General features: G+C 44.7%; 1 long non-coding RNA gene across 1 annotated transcript in view; it reads right to left on the bottom strand.

Moving 5' to 3' along the window:
- LOC137368723 (uncharacterized) overlaps positions 1-12,287 on the bottom strand; it is a 36,875-nt gene extending 24,588 nt beyond the window's left edge. Inside the window, exon 1 of the long non-coding RNA XR_010974819.1 lies at positions 11,941-12,287. This is a non-coding gene — a long non-coding RNA (uncharacterized lncRNA). The remainder of the gene's footprint in view (positions 1-11,940) is intronic.
- Positions 12,288-12,651: the final 364 nt, after the last annotated feature.

A 12,651-nucleotide genomic window follows, 5' to 3' on the forward strand; every position in this document is an offset into this window, starting at 1 on the left:
GAGAAGGCAGTGTGGGATGAGTGGGTGGTGGGATGTGAGAAGTAGAATTAGGTATAAGGATACCATCGTTTTCATTGGTTTCAGCCTCGCTGAAGGCCACAGCCTCAGCAATGGTCACCCCAATCCTGGCCAGCACCATCTCCACAGGTTTATGAAGGCACGTGTGTCCCCCTCTGGTTAGCTCCTACCGCCTCCAATTGTGCACCACCTTGTCCTGCAAGAAGGAGAGAAGTATGTCAGTGAGTGTGGTGCAATCTGTTTGGGTGATGTGGCTTTCATGGTTGAATAGCTGGCAGTGTGTGCAAGCTGTGAGATGTGGGTGTGAGGCTTGCAAGCAGTGTTAATTGTATAAGGGGAAGGTGAAGCAAATGAATTATCTAATTGATAGAGATTATTGGTAGAGGAGCGCTGGAGATATGCTAATTTGTGTAGTGTCTGAGGCCAGTGACATAGTTGGTAGGATATGGCATTTGAAGATGCATTCACTGCGATTCACCACTTATGTGAGGTCATTGAACATCTTTTGACATTGCATCCAGGTCCTCAGGTCTTGACTATTGGCATTGACCTCCATGGCTATCTGCTCCCACTGCTGCTGAAAATGTGTCTAGAGAGCCTCCTGGCCCACTACAAATACAGGACATCTCTCCTCCTTTTCATCTCCTCCCCAAAGGCTGGAGCAAGTCCTGGCAGTTTTGCAGGAAATGACTCCGTCCTGGGAAACATTGAAAAATGGTATAACATGGGATAACATAGCACCCCAGGCTTTCAGATGCTGCACTGCAAACCTTTAAGCAGTGCTGGCTAGACTTTAAACAATGCAGGCCAGCATTAAGCAGTGCAGGCTAGCTTTAAGTGGTACTGGCCACTCATGATATTGGCTCCTGCTGATGTGTCCAGCCAATCAAAAGTGCACTTCGTGCTGACTGGATGGTGAAACCTTTGAAATGAGCAGGCTGCTCAATGTTGCCATGCAGCCTGCATTACAATCAACAGGCACGGGATAAATGGTCATCGCGATCCCTGCGAGGGTTATCATATTTAGCCCCCATGGTTTCATTTTTTTATTTCTTCACCTAGTTAGTGGGCGGTTAGTTAATTGTTTGAGAGGGTGGGTTTGGGGCAGGAGGGCACTTAAACTCACCCCTCGCATTGTCATGTTGGTTTCCCAATGCGAAACCGGCACGCTCCAAGTTTAAAAGGCTCTGCTGAGAGCCAGAAGAGACAACCTGGAAATGGCAGATAATGTAAACCAATATTTTGCATCGGTGCTTACAGTGGAGGATAAACATCCCACAGATATCAGATAAGCAAGGAGCAAATGGGAGGTAACAGTCTCTATCACAAGGGACAAAGTATTTGACCAACTAATGGGACTAATGGCAAACAAGTCACCAGGACTTGATGGCCTACATCAGGCAGGCAGAGATAGTGCAGGTGCTGGTCAAAATATTCCAGAACTCATTGGATTCTGGGACGGTCCCAGCGGATTGGAAAACCGCTAATGTGACGCCCCTGTTCAAGAAAGGATGGAGACAAAAAGCAGGAAACTATAGGCCAGTGAGCCTAACATCGGTTGTTGGGAAAATGCTAGAGTCCATTATTAAGGAATATATTACAGGACATTTAGAAAAGCTTAAAGCAATCAAACAGAGTCAACATGGTTTTGTGAAAGGGAAATCATGTTTGACAAATTTGCTTGCGTTCTTTGAAGATATAACAAGCAGAGTTGATAAAGGGAACTGATAGATGTAGTATATTTAGATTTCCAGAAGGCATTTGATAAGGTGTTACATAAAAGATTATTGCACAAGATAGGAGCTCACAGTATTGGGGGTAATGTATTGGCATGGATGGAGGATTGGTTAACTCACAGAAGACAGTCAGTCAGGATTAATGGGTCTTTTTCAGGTTGGAAAGATGTAACTAGTGGAGTGACGCAAGGATCAGTCCTCGGGCCTCAATTATTTACTATCTATATTAATGACTTGGAGGAAGGGGCAGAGTGTAATATATCCAAATTTGCTGATGATACAAAAATAGGTGGGAGGGCATGGTTGTGATGAGGACATGAGGAATTTGCAAGGGGATATAGATAGGTTGAGTGAGTGGGCAAAAACATGTCAGATGGAGTTTAATGTAGGAAAGTGTGAGATCATGCACTTTGGTAGGAAGAATCAAAAGATTTAAATGGAGAGAGACTTCAAAAAAGTGCAGCACAGAGGGATCTGGATGTTCTTGTGCATGAAACACAAAAGGTTAGCATGCAGGTGCAGCAAGTAATTAAAAAGGCAAATGGAATTTTGGCCTTTATTACTAGGGGGTTGGAGTCTTGTTACAACTGTACAGGGTGTTGGTGAGGCTGCACCTGGAGTACTATGTACAGTCTTGGTCCCTATATTAAAGAAGGGATATACTGGCATTGGAGACAGTTCAAAAGAGATTCACTAGGCTGATTCCTGGGACGATGGAGTTGACTTATCAAGAATGGCTAAACAGGTTAGGCCTTTATTCATTGGAATTTAGAAGAATGAGGGGTGATCTTATTGAAACGCACAAAATTCTGAGGGGGTTTGACAGGGTAGATGTTGAGAAGATGTTTCCACTAGTGGGGGAATCTCGAACTAGGGGACATAGTTGCAGAATAAGGGGGCACACATTTCAAACTGAGATGTGAAGGAATTTCTTCTCTCGGAAGGTAGTGAATATCTAGAATTCTCGACCCCAGAGAGTTGTGGAGGCTAGACCACTGAAAGTATTTAAAGAGGAGGAAGATAGATTTTTGAAATATCGGGAGTTGAGGGCTATGAGGAGCTGGCATGAGGGAGGAGTTGAGGTCTGGGGCAGATCAGCCATGATCTTACTGAATGGTGGGGCAGGCTTGAGGGGCCAAACGGCCTACTCCTGTTCCTATTTCTTTTGTTCTTATGACATCGCTAAATGACCATTTAAGCCACTTAATGAGCTTGTTGTCAGCTCATTAAGGGCTAGTTTTGAATTTTCATTCAGAGGCACGGGATCCATGCAGGGTCCGAACTATGAAAGGGAGGAGGAGGTGCAGACAAAGTGGGAAGCCAGTCAGAACAGTGGCACAGCAGCAAGAGGCTCCATCAAAGAGGGAAGGCTTAGAAAAGGCCCTCAGTCACAGGCAACCAGTTGTACAGAGTTTAGAGAAATATCTGTCATCTTTCCTCACTGTTGGCAAGGGCATTTTTGCGGTCTTTGACAGGTCCCTCTGCTTACAGGCCTCACAGGTTCATGTGAGGGAGGCTCAGGAAGACTGCACATTCCAGTGCAAAGGAAGGAAGGACATAAAAGAACATGGGATTAAGCTACTCCGAGATAAGGGTCAACTAGCGACGAGGAGCAGCACCTCCAGGAGCAGAGGCAGACACGGGGGTAACAGGGGCGCAGGGGTCAGAAACGAGGGGCAGGAAGGCAACGAAGGTGATACCATCAGCATAGGGTCTACCACCAATGGAGAAGCTACCTGGACATGTCGGAGAGTCAGTGCTGCAGAAGACTGCGCCTGTCCATGTGTGTCCTTGTTGAGGCTTATCTGAGGATTCGTGGCAGACATTGCCATAATGAAATGAAGACACACAAGTCTGCCTTAGTGCAATAAAATGCCCAGTGCTTTATCCAAGTACAGAGTGAAGTTATTTACATCAGAGACACCCAAGTAACCCACAAAATCACATTACTGACACAGTGACTTGTGCTCACAGCCACACCTACGAGGTTCTCCCCTTGTTTCTGAGGATGAGTTGGAGGCAGACTGCTCACTAGTGTCTGTCTGGGCCTGAGATACCCATGGCGGCTGACAGGGGTGGGTGGGGGCACCTCCAAAGATTGCTGCACCGACATCACTACGGTGGCAGCCTCTGTCACAGGGCATGACTCTACAGATGCTTTGCCTGTCAGAGAGGCCATCGAGGATGATGGAGCCCCCCTCATCACCGTCTGTTGCCTCCTCAGCCTCTTCAGGGCACCCTTGATCGCTGGAGGGAAGAGCAACTTTTCATTTGCATACGCTGCTGCAGTCTCCACTCCAGTGTCTTGTCCAACAGCACTAGATTTCTTATCTATGCTTATGGATCATCAATGTTGCTGAGCACACATCTCTTCCATGGTCAGGAGAACTCTATGCGCCCTCAGGTTGTCCCTCTCTTTTGCATTCTGCTGACTCCTGACCAGGAGATAGGCCTTCTGGGTCTATCTTTGGACTCATCTTTCCAGACCCATGAAGGTCATTGAAACTCTTCCAGTCCTGGAGCCAGTTCCTCCTCACCACTCCTCTACTGATCACCTCGTTAGCCATTTCCAGCCATTCCCACTTGGTGAGCCATGCAGGCTTTCTATTGCCAGTGCTAGGGAAGAGGATGCTTCTGTGCTCAGTCACTGCCTCCAGCAATGAGGCATCAGAAAAATGGGGGGCTGCCTGGCAGAGGGGGCCTCCCATCTCACTGCTCTTTGCTCTGCTCCTTCCTCCACCCCTTGAGCGAATGGTAACCTCAAGAATGACTGCCGGCTGCCCTTTAAATTAGGCGGCCGCTGCCTATGTCCCACCTCCTACCTGTGCCCACACCTGCTAATTGGGTGGCAAATGCAACTCTAGGCCAATAAGCTCATTTCTATAACAAAATTGCAACACGTGTGCGTTGCCGATGCAGTGTGGTGTTGGGATCCAGAAGTGACCGCGATGTGGGTTCCTGACACCGGTATGGATTTTTAAAATTCTTTTCTGGGATGTGAACACCACTGGCTAGGCCAGAATTTGTTGCCTAACCCTAATTCCCCTTGAGAAGGTGGTGGTCAGCTGCCTTCTTGAACCGCTGTAGTCCATGTGGGGTAGGTGCACCTACAGTGTGGATAGAAAGGGAGTTCCAGGATTTTGACCCAGTGACAGTGAAGCAATGACAATATAGTTCTAAGTCAGGATGATGTGTGGCTTGGAGGGGTACTTGCAGGTGGTGGTCTTTCCATGCATCTGCTGCCTTTGTCCTTCTAGGTGGTAGTGGTCGCGGGTTTGGAAGGAGGCCTCGCGGGTTGCTGTAGTGCATCTTGTAGATGGGACTCACTGCTGCCACTGCAGGGAGTGAATGCTGAAGGTGGTGAATGGTGGATGGTGTCAAGCTTTTTGAGTGTTGTTGGGGCTGCAACCGTCCAGGCAACTGGAGAATATTCCATCACACTCCTGACTTGTGTCTTGTAGATGGTGGAGAGGCTTTGGGGAGTCAAGAGGTGAGTTACTCACTGCAGAATTCCCAGCCTCTGACCTGCTCTTGTAGCCACAGTATTTACAAGGCTGGTCCGGTTCAGTTTCTGGTTAATGGTGAAAGGTCACAGACCTGAACCATCAACATCACATGCCAAAAGAAAGCTAGCAAACATACACTCAAGGTCAAGATTGACACTGGTGCTAGTGCAAATATCCTACCCCAGTCCGAATCCTCAAAGATATGTACCAGAGTCATTGGAGATCGATGATACAATGACAACTGCCAAGCTATCTGCATAAAACAGGTCACCCATCCCTTGCAGTGGCACATTAACAATGCAATGCAGATACGGCAAGTCGGCTTAGAAACCACAAATGCTCTACCTAGTAAACAGGAGCAGACCAGCAGTGGCAGGACGACCAGCGCATAAGGACCTCAACATCATAACTATTCACGAGAGTGCTGCCAAAGAGAAATCTCCAAGGCCCAGAACCTGCTCACAGACTCTGTCCAGTGGTGCAGTCTGGAAACCCAGCAACAGCACAACTATGCTATGCCTTCACTTCTGCTCTCTAGAGAACCACCAGCAACACAAAGAGCCAGAATGGACAGGTATCTTCATGAGACCAAGTACTGTTCTCCCAACAAGTCCCCAAGCCTTCAGTCGCGGAGGATGAGGAGAGGCAAAGGACACGCAATGTCTTGAAGAGGCAGAGGAGGAATGAGTTGAAGCATTGTCTATTGGCTCTTCACGATGAGGTGCCAGAACTTTCCAAGAATGACAAGACCCCAAAAGTGGTCACCTTGACAAAAACAACAGCGTATGTCATCAGGCTGAAGGCAGAGCAACAGAAAATGAATGCAGAGAGGGAGAAACCTCCGAAAGAACAGCAACAGATGAGACGCAAAGTCTCCGAGCAAGATTTGTCAAACCACCAAGACAACCTATGGACTTTTGAGCTCATTTTCTTGTAAATTTCATATTTTCTAGTCATGTGTAAATAATTTTGATGCTATCTAACGTTATATACTTTCACCATTAGCATATGAGACTTATCTTTGGAAAGAAAGGGGAGGTTATGTGATTGCCCTTAAGAGTGATGTCCCTTTAAGATCTTAGTGTGCTAATTAGCTAAGTGTCAGGATGTGATTATGTGACTACATGCCAGTCTCACTCTGCTACTGTAACACCAAGAGGCAAGTCCTGTAATAGTTAGCTCTGTACTGTATATATTAATGCACTGTTTAATAAACCTGTTTTGAGATCTTCAAACAACCTGAACCCCACACATCTCAGACAACATAAAAAAAGCTTCTCAGACAGCATAAAAAAAGCTTCTCATTTGTCGAACTAGGAGACATTACTGAGTCTTCAGTAATTTTAACATTAACTCATTTATTACATTTTAACTATATACAGCTTTACATAAGTCTGTGTGACTCCTCTGAAGCCATGCTACTTCTCTCTCCAGTCTCTCTCACATGTGATCTTTTACATTATCATGGTGGGAGGTATTCCTCACACTGTCTCAAACATTAACCCTTTCAAACCTTTATACTACATCTCCCCTTTGAGTCTTTATCGGTTTATATATTTATACATTCCTTTTTTTATTTTTATATACTACCTCATCTCCCCCCAAGTCTCTGACATCACAGATTCGATCTGTCAGGAGGCTTCACAACCCTCCTTGATCGTGTTGTTACTAGACTTGGAAGATTAGTAATCTTTCTCTGAATTCTTGCTTCTTGACTTGGATGGCCGTCATTGAGGTTTGGAGTATCCGGTGCTTTCTGGTTCGCTGAAATGTATGACTGATTGACATCTTTGATGAATAGAAATAAGATTGCTCCTGTTTCATCTTATGGTACCTTCTGAAGTTTGTACTAAATAAGATCTCTGTTGATTCTCATCTTTCTGGACGATTACTCCTTCTCTGCCTTGGTCACGTACCCATTTCTTTTCTCCTTCCTTCAACTTGGATAGGTTCCTGACGGGTACAAAAGCGGGGAGGTCATGTTGGAGTAGTACAGAGCTTTGGTAAGGCCACAGCTGGAGTATTGTGTGCAATTCTGGTCGCCACGTTATAGGAAGGATGTGATTGCATTGGAGGGGGTGCAGAGGCGATTCACCAGGATGTTGCCTGGGATGGAACAGTTAAGCTATGAAGAGAGGTTGGATAGGCTTGGGTTGTTTTCACTGGAGCAGAGAAGACTGAGGGGTGACCTGATCAAGGTTTACAAGATTATGAGGGGCATGGACAGGGTGGATAGGGAGCAGCTGTTCCCCTTAGTTGAAGGGTCAGTTACGAGGGGTCACAAGTTTAAGGTGAGGGGCGGGAGGTTTAAGGAGGACTTGAGGATGAACCTTTTTACCCAGAGGGTGGTGACGGTCTGGAATGCCCTGCCTGGGAGGGTGGTAGATGCCGATTGCCTCACATCCTTTAAAAAGTGCCTGGATGAGCACTTGGCACGTCATAACATTCAAGGCTATGGGCCAAGTGCTGGCAAATGGGATTAGGCAGACAGGTCAGGTGTTTTAATGCATCGGTGCAGACTCGATGGGCCGAAGGGCCTCTTCTGCACTGTATTATTCTGTGATTCTGATTCTGTGATTCTGATTCTGTGATTTCCTATTATAATTATAGGCTTGTTGCTTTTGGTAAGACTTTTTTCTCTGTCTTGAACTCTCTGATAATCCAGGACTTGCAGCCCTGGAAGTAACTTTTTGGGTAGGAAGCAAAGTTGTGTTCGAAGCTTGTAAGATGTACAAAGCCACAGTTTTCCATAAAGTTGTCATTTGCAGATTGTGGTCCATTATCAGAAACTATCTGGTCAGGTATACCATGTGTTGCAAAGATCTCCAATAAAGCTCGAATGACCGTCTCAGTAGTCATTGTGTACAAACATTTGATCTCAATCCACCTTGAAAAATAGTCGATGACAATCAGGTAGGATTTTCCATTAAACATGAATATATCCATCCCAGACATTCCCACTGTCTGTTTGGAAATTGGGTCAAGATAAGGGTTTGCCTCTTATCCTGTCTGTGCACTGCGCATACCGGGCAATTAGAAATCAATTCTTTATTGTCTTTTGATATTCCCGGCCACCACATGGGTGACTAAGCCCATGCTCTGCATTTCGTTACACCCATGTGGCCCTGGTGTATTTTCTCCAAGATGTCTACCCGGAGTGAGTCTGGCATCACCAGTCTCTCATCATATACCAGCAAATCATCCACAGTAGTAAAGTGCCTTCTGTGTTCTGAAAAGATTTTCATCCTCTTACCACTAGGACACTGCCACGGCCAGCCTTGCTTGCAATATTGGTAGATATAGATGTATTCCTCATCTTGTATCTGAGTATGATGAATTTCTTGGAGCTTTTTTGAACTTACCGGCCATTGTGATGCAGTAAACTGAGATGTGACTCAATCTCATTAATAAAGTTAGCATCCTGTTGTGCAGGATGGTCAACAGTAGCTCTGAACAATGAATCTGCTATCGTTTGTTGCTTTCCCCGTAGATATACCGTTTCATACGTGAACCTCATTAGCTTCAACCAGAATCTCTGGATTCTCGGAGGCATCTTAATGAGTTCCTTTTCATCAAGTAAGGAATCTAGGGGTTTGTGGTCTGTCTCTATGACAACCTTTAAACTGATAATATAATCTGAGTACTTCTCACAAGCCCACGTGAATGCGAGAGCTTCTTTCTCTATGACAGTGTACCTTGTCTCAGTCTCAGATAATGCTCATGATGCATAATAAACTGGTCCTTGACCGAGTCGAAGAGACTTAGCAGTTGGCAGGAAAAAAGACAGAGGCGCAAGGGAAGGGCCAACTGTGTAACAGCCCCGACAATCAAATTTTTCTGCAGCACCTGTGGAAGAGCCTGTCACTCTAGAATTGGCCTTTATAGCCACTCCAGGCGCTGCTCCACACACCACTGACCACCTCCAGGCGCTTACCCATTGTCTCTCGAGATAAGGAGGCCAAAGAGAGAGACATCCATCTTGCTGTTCCTGGAAATGGACTGCCCCAAACGCTGTAGATGAGATGTCTGTTGCAATTGTGGTTGGTAGCGAGGGGTTATAATGCATTAAGAAATCTGACATCTGCTTGATCCTTTCAAATGCTTGCTCATGATGTACATCCCTACACCATGCTTAAGCTTTCCTTAATAGTTGTGGTAAGGGTTCAGTAACTTGTACTAGATTAGGTAAAAATTTTTCCAACTGAGAAACCATTCCAAGGACTCGTTGAAGATCTTGGACAGAAGTGGGAGTTCATTAATGGCTCTCGTCTTTTGCGGGTCTGCAATTATGCCGTTGCTACTGACAATGTGTCCTAAGGAATATGGAATTAGTGTAGGATTAGTATCAATGGGTGGTTGATGGTCGGCACAGACTCGGTGGGCTGAAGAGCCTGTTTCAGTGCTGTATCTCTGTAACTGTAACTGTAACTGTAACTAAGGAACAATCGACATTTTCGACAATTTGCACTTTTCATGAAGTGTCACACCTTCTTTCTGTAGACGATTCAAAACCACTCTAACCCCCAGGTCATTTTCTTCGATGGATTCCCCTTGGACTAAGATGTCATCCATATGGCATACTACTTCTTTAAGGCCCTGTAGAATTTTCAACATAGTTCTTTGGAATATTTCTAATGCTGATGTTATACCAAATGGTAAACAATCAAAACAAAATCTTCCAAACGGAGTAATGAAGGTTGTCGATAACCTTGACTTCTTATCCAAATGAACTTGCCAAAAGCCACTATTAGCATCAAGCGTTGTGAACATGGTACTTTTGGATAATCTTGCCACGCTACTGAGGACATCGGATGAACTTCTCTGGCTACTGTCTTATGAACTTGAGTTATGTCAACACAAATGCGAAAAGTACCGTTAGGTTTAGGAAGTGGAACCATTCCCGAACACCATTCTGTAGGTTCAGTGACAGGAGAAATGACTCCCATCCTGGTCATCTCTTCAAGCTGATGTTGAACTTGCTTCATTAGTGGATGTAGTATCTTCCTAGGCATGAAAAGACATACAGCATCTTTTCTCAACGTAACTTTGCATTCAGTCTTCAGTCTTCCCAGACCTGTAAATAATTTTGGAAAGTCTTTTTGGAAGTGACTCCTGGATTCTTGTTGCTTAACTTCTTCCACTTTTCTGAAATGATGAAGGTCAATACCAGCTCTGAATGAAAGGAGAGAATTTCTGATTCTGTAGAGCATACAGTGTATCCAATATTTGCTTTCCCCTGTACTGGAGTGTAGCCTGTAGCTTTCCCTTGACTTTCAGTTCAATCCCTCCTGGGTCATGTAACTGATTTTCTGTTGGTTGCAGGTCATGCGTTGATAACCACGGTTCGTTGTCTGATAGAACACTTACTCCAGTGGGTAGTTTAAAATTGGTGATATGTCCATTGGCATATATATCTGCAGAATGCCTGATTAGGGACATTGATCTCACCAAGGAAGTTTTCTGATTTCTCTATGATGAAGTTTGTTCAACTTCATTAACAGCTCTATGCAAAAAGACTTTTTCTTTTGAACCTGTGGGAGTCGAGATTTTACTTTGGCATATCTCCCCAAAATGGTCAACTTTCTTACATTGGAAGCATTCTGCTTTGTTTGCTGGACACTGTTTGCACCTGTGGTGTTTTGATGGCATCTTTCACTTAACATCACCCCCCCCCCCCACCCCCGACTACCCCCCCCCCCCCGTCCCCCCAATCCCTGCCTTAGTGTATCTACTTTTCTGGTGTTTCTTTTACAGCCCTGTGATTAAGGAACTGGACTGGAGGTTTCCTGAACCAAAGTCTTTCTTCACCTCTCAGGATTGCTCAGTTGTTCTTTCGGACCTCTGCTTGTCTCACCAACCGAATTGCTTTGTCGAGGGTGGGGTCAATAAATCTGATAGGGATTCATCAGCAATACCTACCACAAATGCAGTCTCTTATTAATTCTGCTTTTGGGTCTCCATATTCTCATACTTCAGCTGGTCTGTAAAGGTCATTAATAAAAGCATCAACTGTTTCACCTGGTTTCTGGACCTTTCTGTTAAATTTTGCCCTTTCCAGAATCTTATTGCTCCTCAGGTTGAATTAACTATCAAAGGCTTTTAAAACTTCATCAAATTTGTCTGATATTCATTAATGCCCTGTCTTGCAATAACATCATCTGATTTTGCTCTGATGGAATACAGCCCAATGTGTTAACTTGCTCTGCTTCAGACTGGCTGTCTAATTTGGAAGCAATTCTATATCTCAAAAATCTTTTGAGTTTGATTTTGTCCTTCCTTGTGTCCAGACCTCTCTGGCATTGTGAAATTAAGATTCATGGCTTTGTATTTTTATTTATTTATTTATTTAGAGATACATTGGTTTACTTAAAAAAAAAATTCCCTCCAGTATTGGAAGTTTCCTGTGCTTCTCAGCCTCGCGCTGACTCCCGCTAAGGTCACCATTTCTCCCTGTGAAACGTCGCTGCTAGACTCTGTATTTCTTTCTTCCTTTAAATGCAGATTTGCAACTTTTTTAATACTCTTTTTACTCCCTTCATTTAGAGTATTGAGTATTTGCAGCCTCTTTGTTTTGTTTTCTACCTCACAGATCTGCCCTCACTAAGGACTATTGATTTTCCCGGTGCTGCTAGCCTAGTGCCATTAGGAACAAATTTTTACCCTCTTAACAGGTTTCTCACCAGATCCCCGACTGTTGCTTGGTTCCCTGACTCGAAGCCTGTGATCGCTGGACCGGTATTTTTTCACTGACCACCATGCCATTATGGTGCAGCCTGAATGCCTCTGCAAGCCGATTCCCTAACTCGCCACGCCTCCTTCATCCAAAATAAAACGGAGGAGCTCTGGAGCTTTTTCACAGCCTCTTCTCAAATTCTGCAGTTTTGGCGCCTTTTTTTCAGGTCAGCTTTGTTTAAAGTATTTTTCAAATTCTTCTGGGTGCTGTATGTTAAGAACCACCACTGTGCACCATATCGTATGTTTTGTTAGTCTGCCACCATTTGTAGACTTGGTTAATCTATCTAGGAGGGATTACTGAGTCTTCAGTAATTTTAACATTAACTCGTTTATTACATTTTAACCATATACAGCTTTACATAAGTCTCTGTGATTCCTCTGAAGCCATGCTGCTTTTCCCTCCAGTCCCTCTCTGATGTGATCTCTTACTTCATTATGGTGGGAGGTATTCCTCACTCTGTCTCAAACATTAACCCTTTCAAACCCTTATACTACAATACCTGGGCAATTTTCCACATTGTCGTGTAGATGCCAGTGTTGTTGCTGTACTGGAACAGCTTGGTTAAGGGGCGCAGCTAGTTCTGGAGCACAAGTCTTCAGTACTACTGCCGGGATGTTGTCAGGGCCCATAGCCTTTGCTGTATCCAGTGATTTCT

This window comes from Heterodontus francisci, chromosome 4, assembly GCF_036365525.1.
Source record: "Heterodontus francisci isolate sHetFra1 chromosome 4, sHetFra1.hap1, whole genome shotgun sequence".
In the NCBI taxonomy this organism is placed as follows: domain Eukaryota; kingdom Metazoa; phylum Chordata; class Chondrichthyes; order Heterodontiformes; family Heterodontidae; genus Heterodontus; species Heterodontus francisci.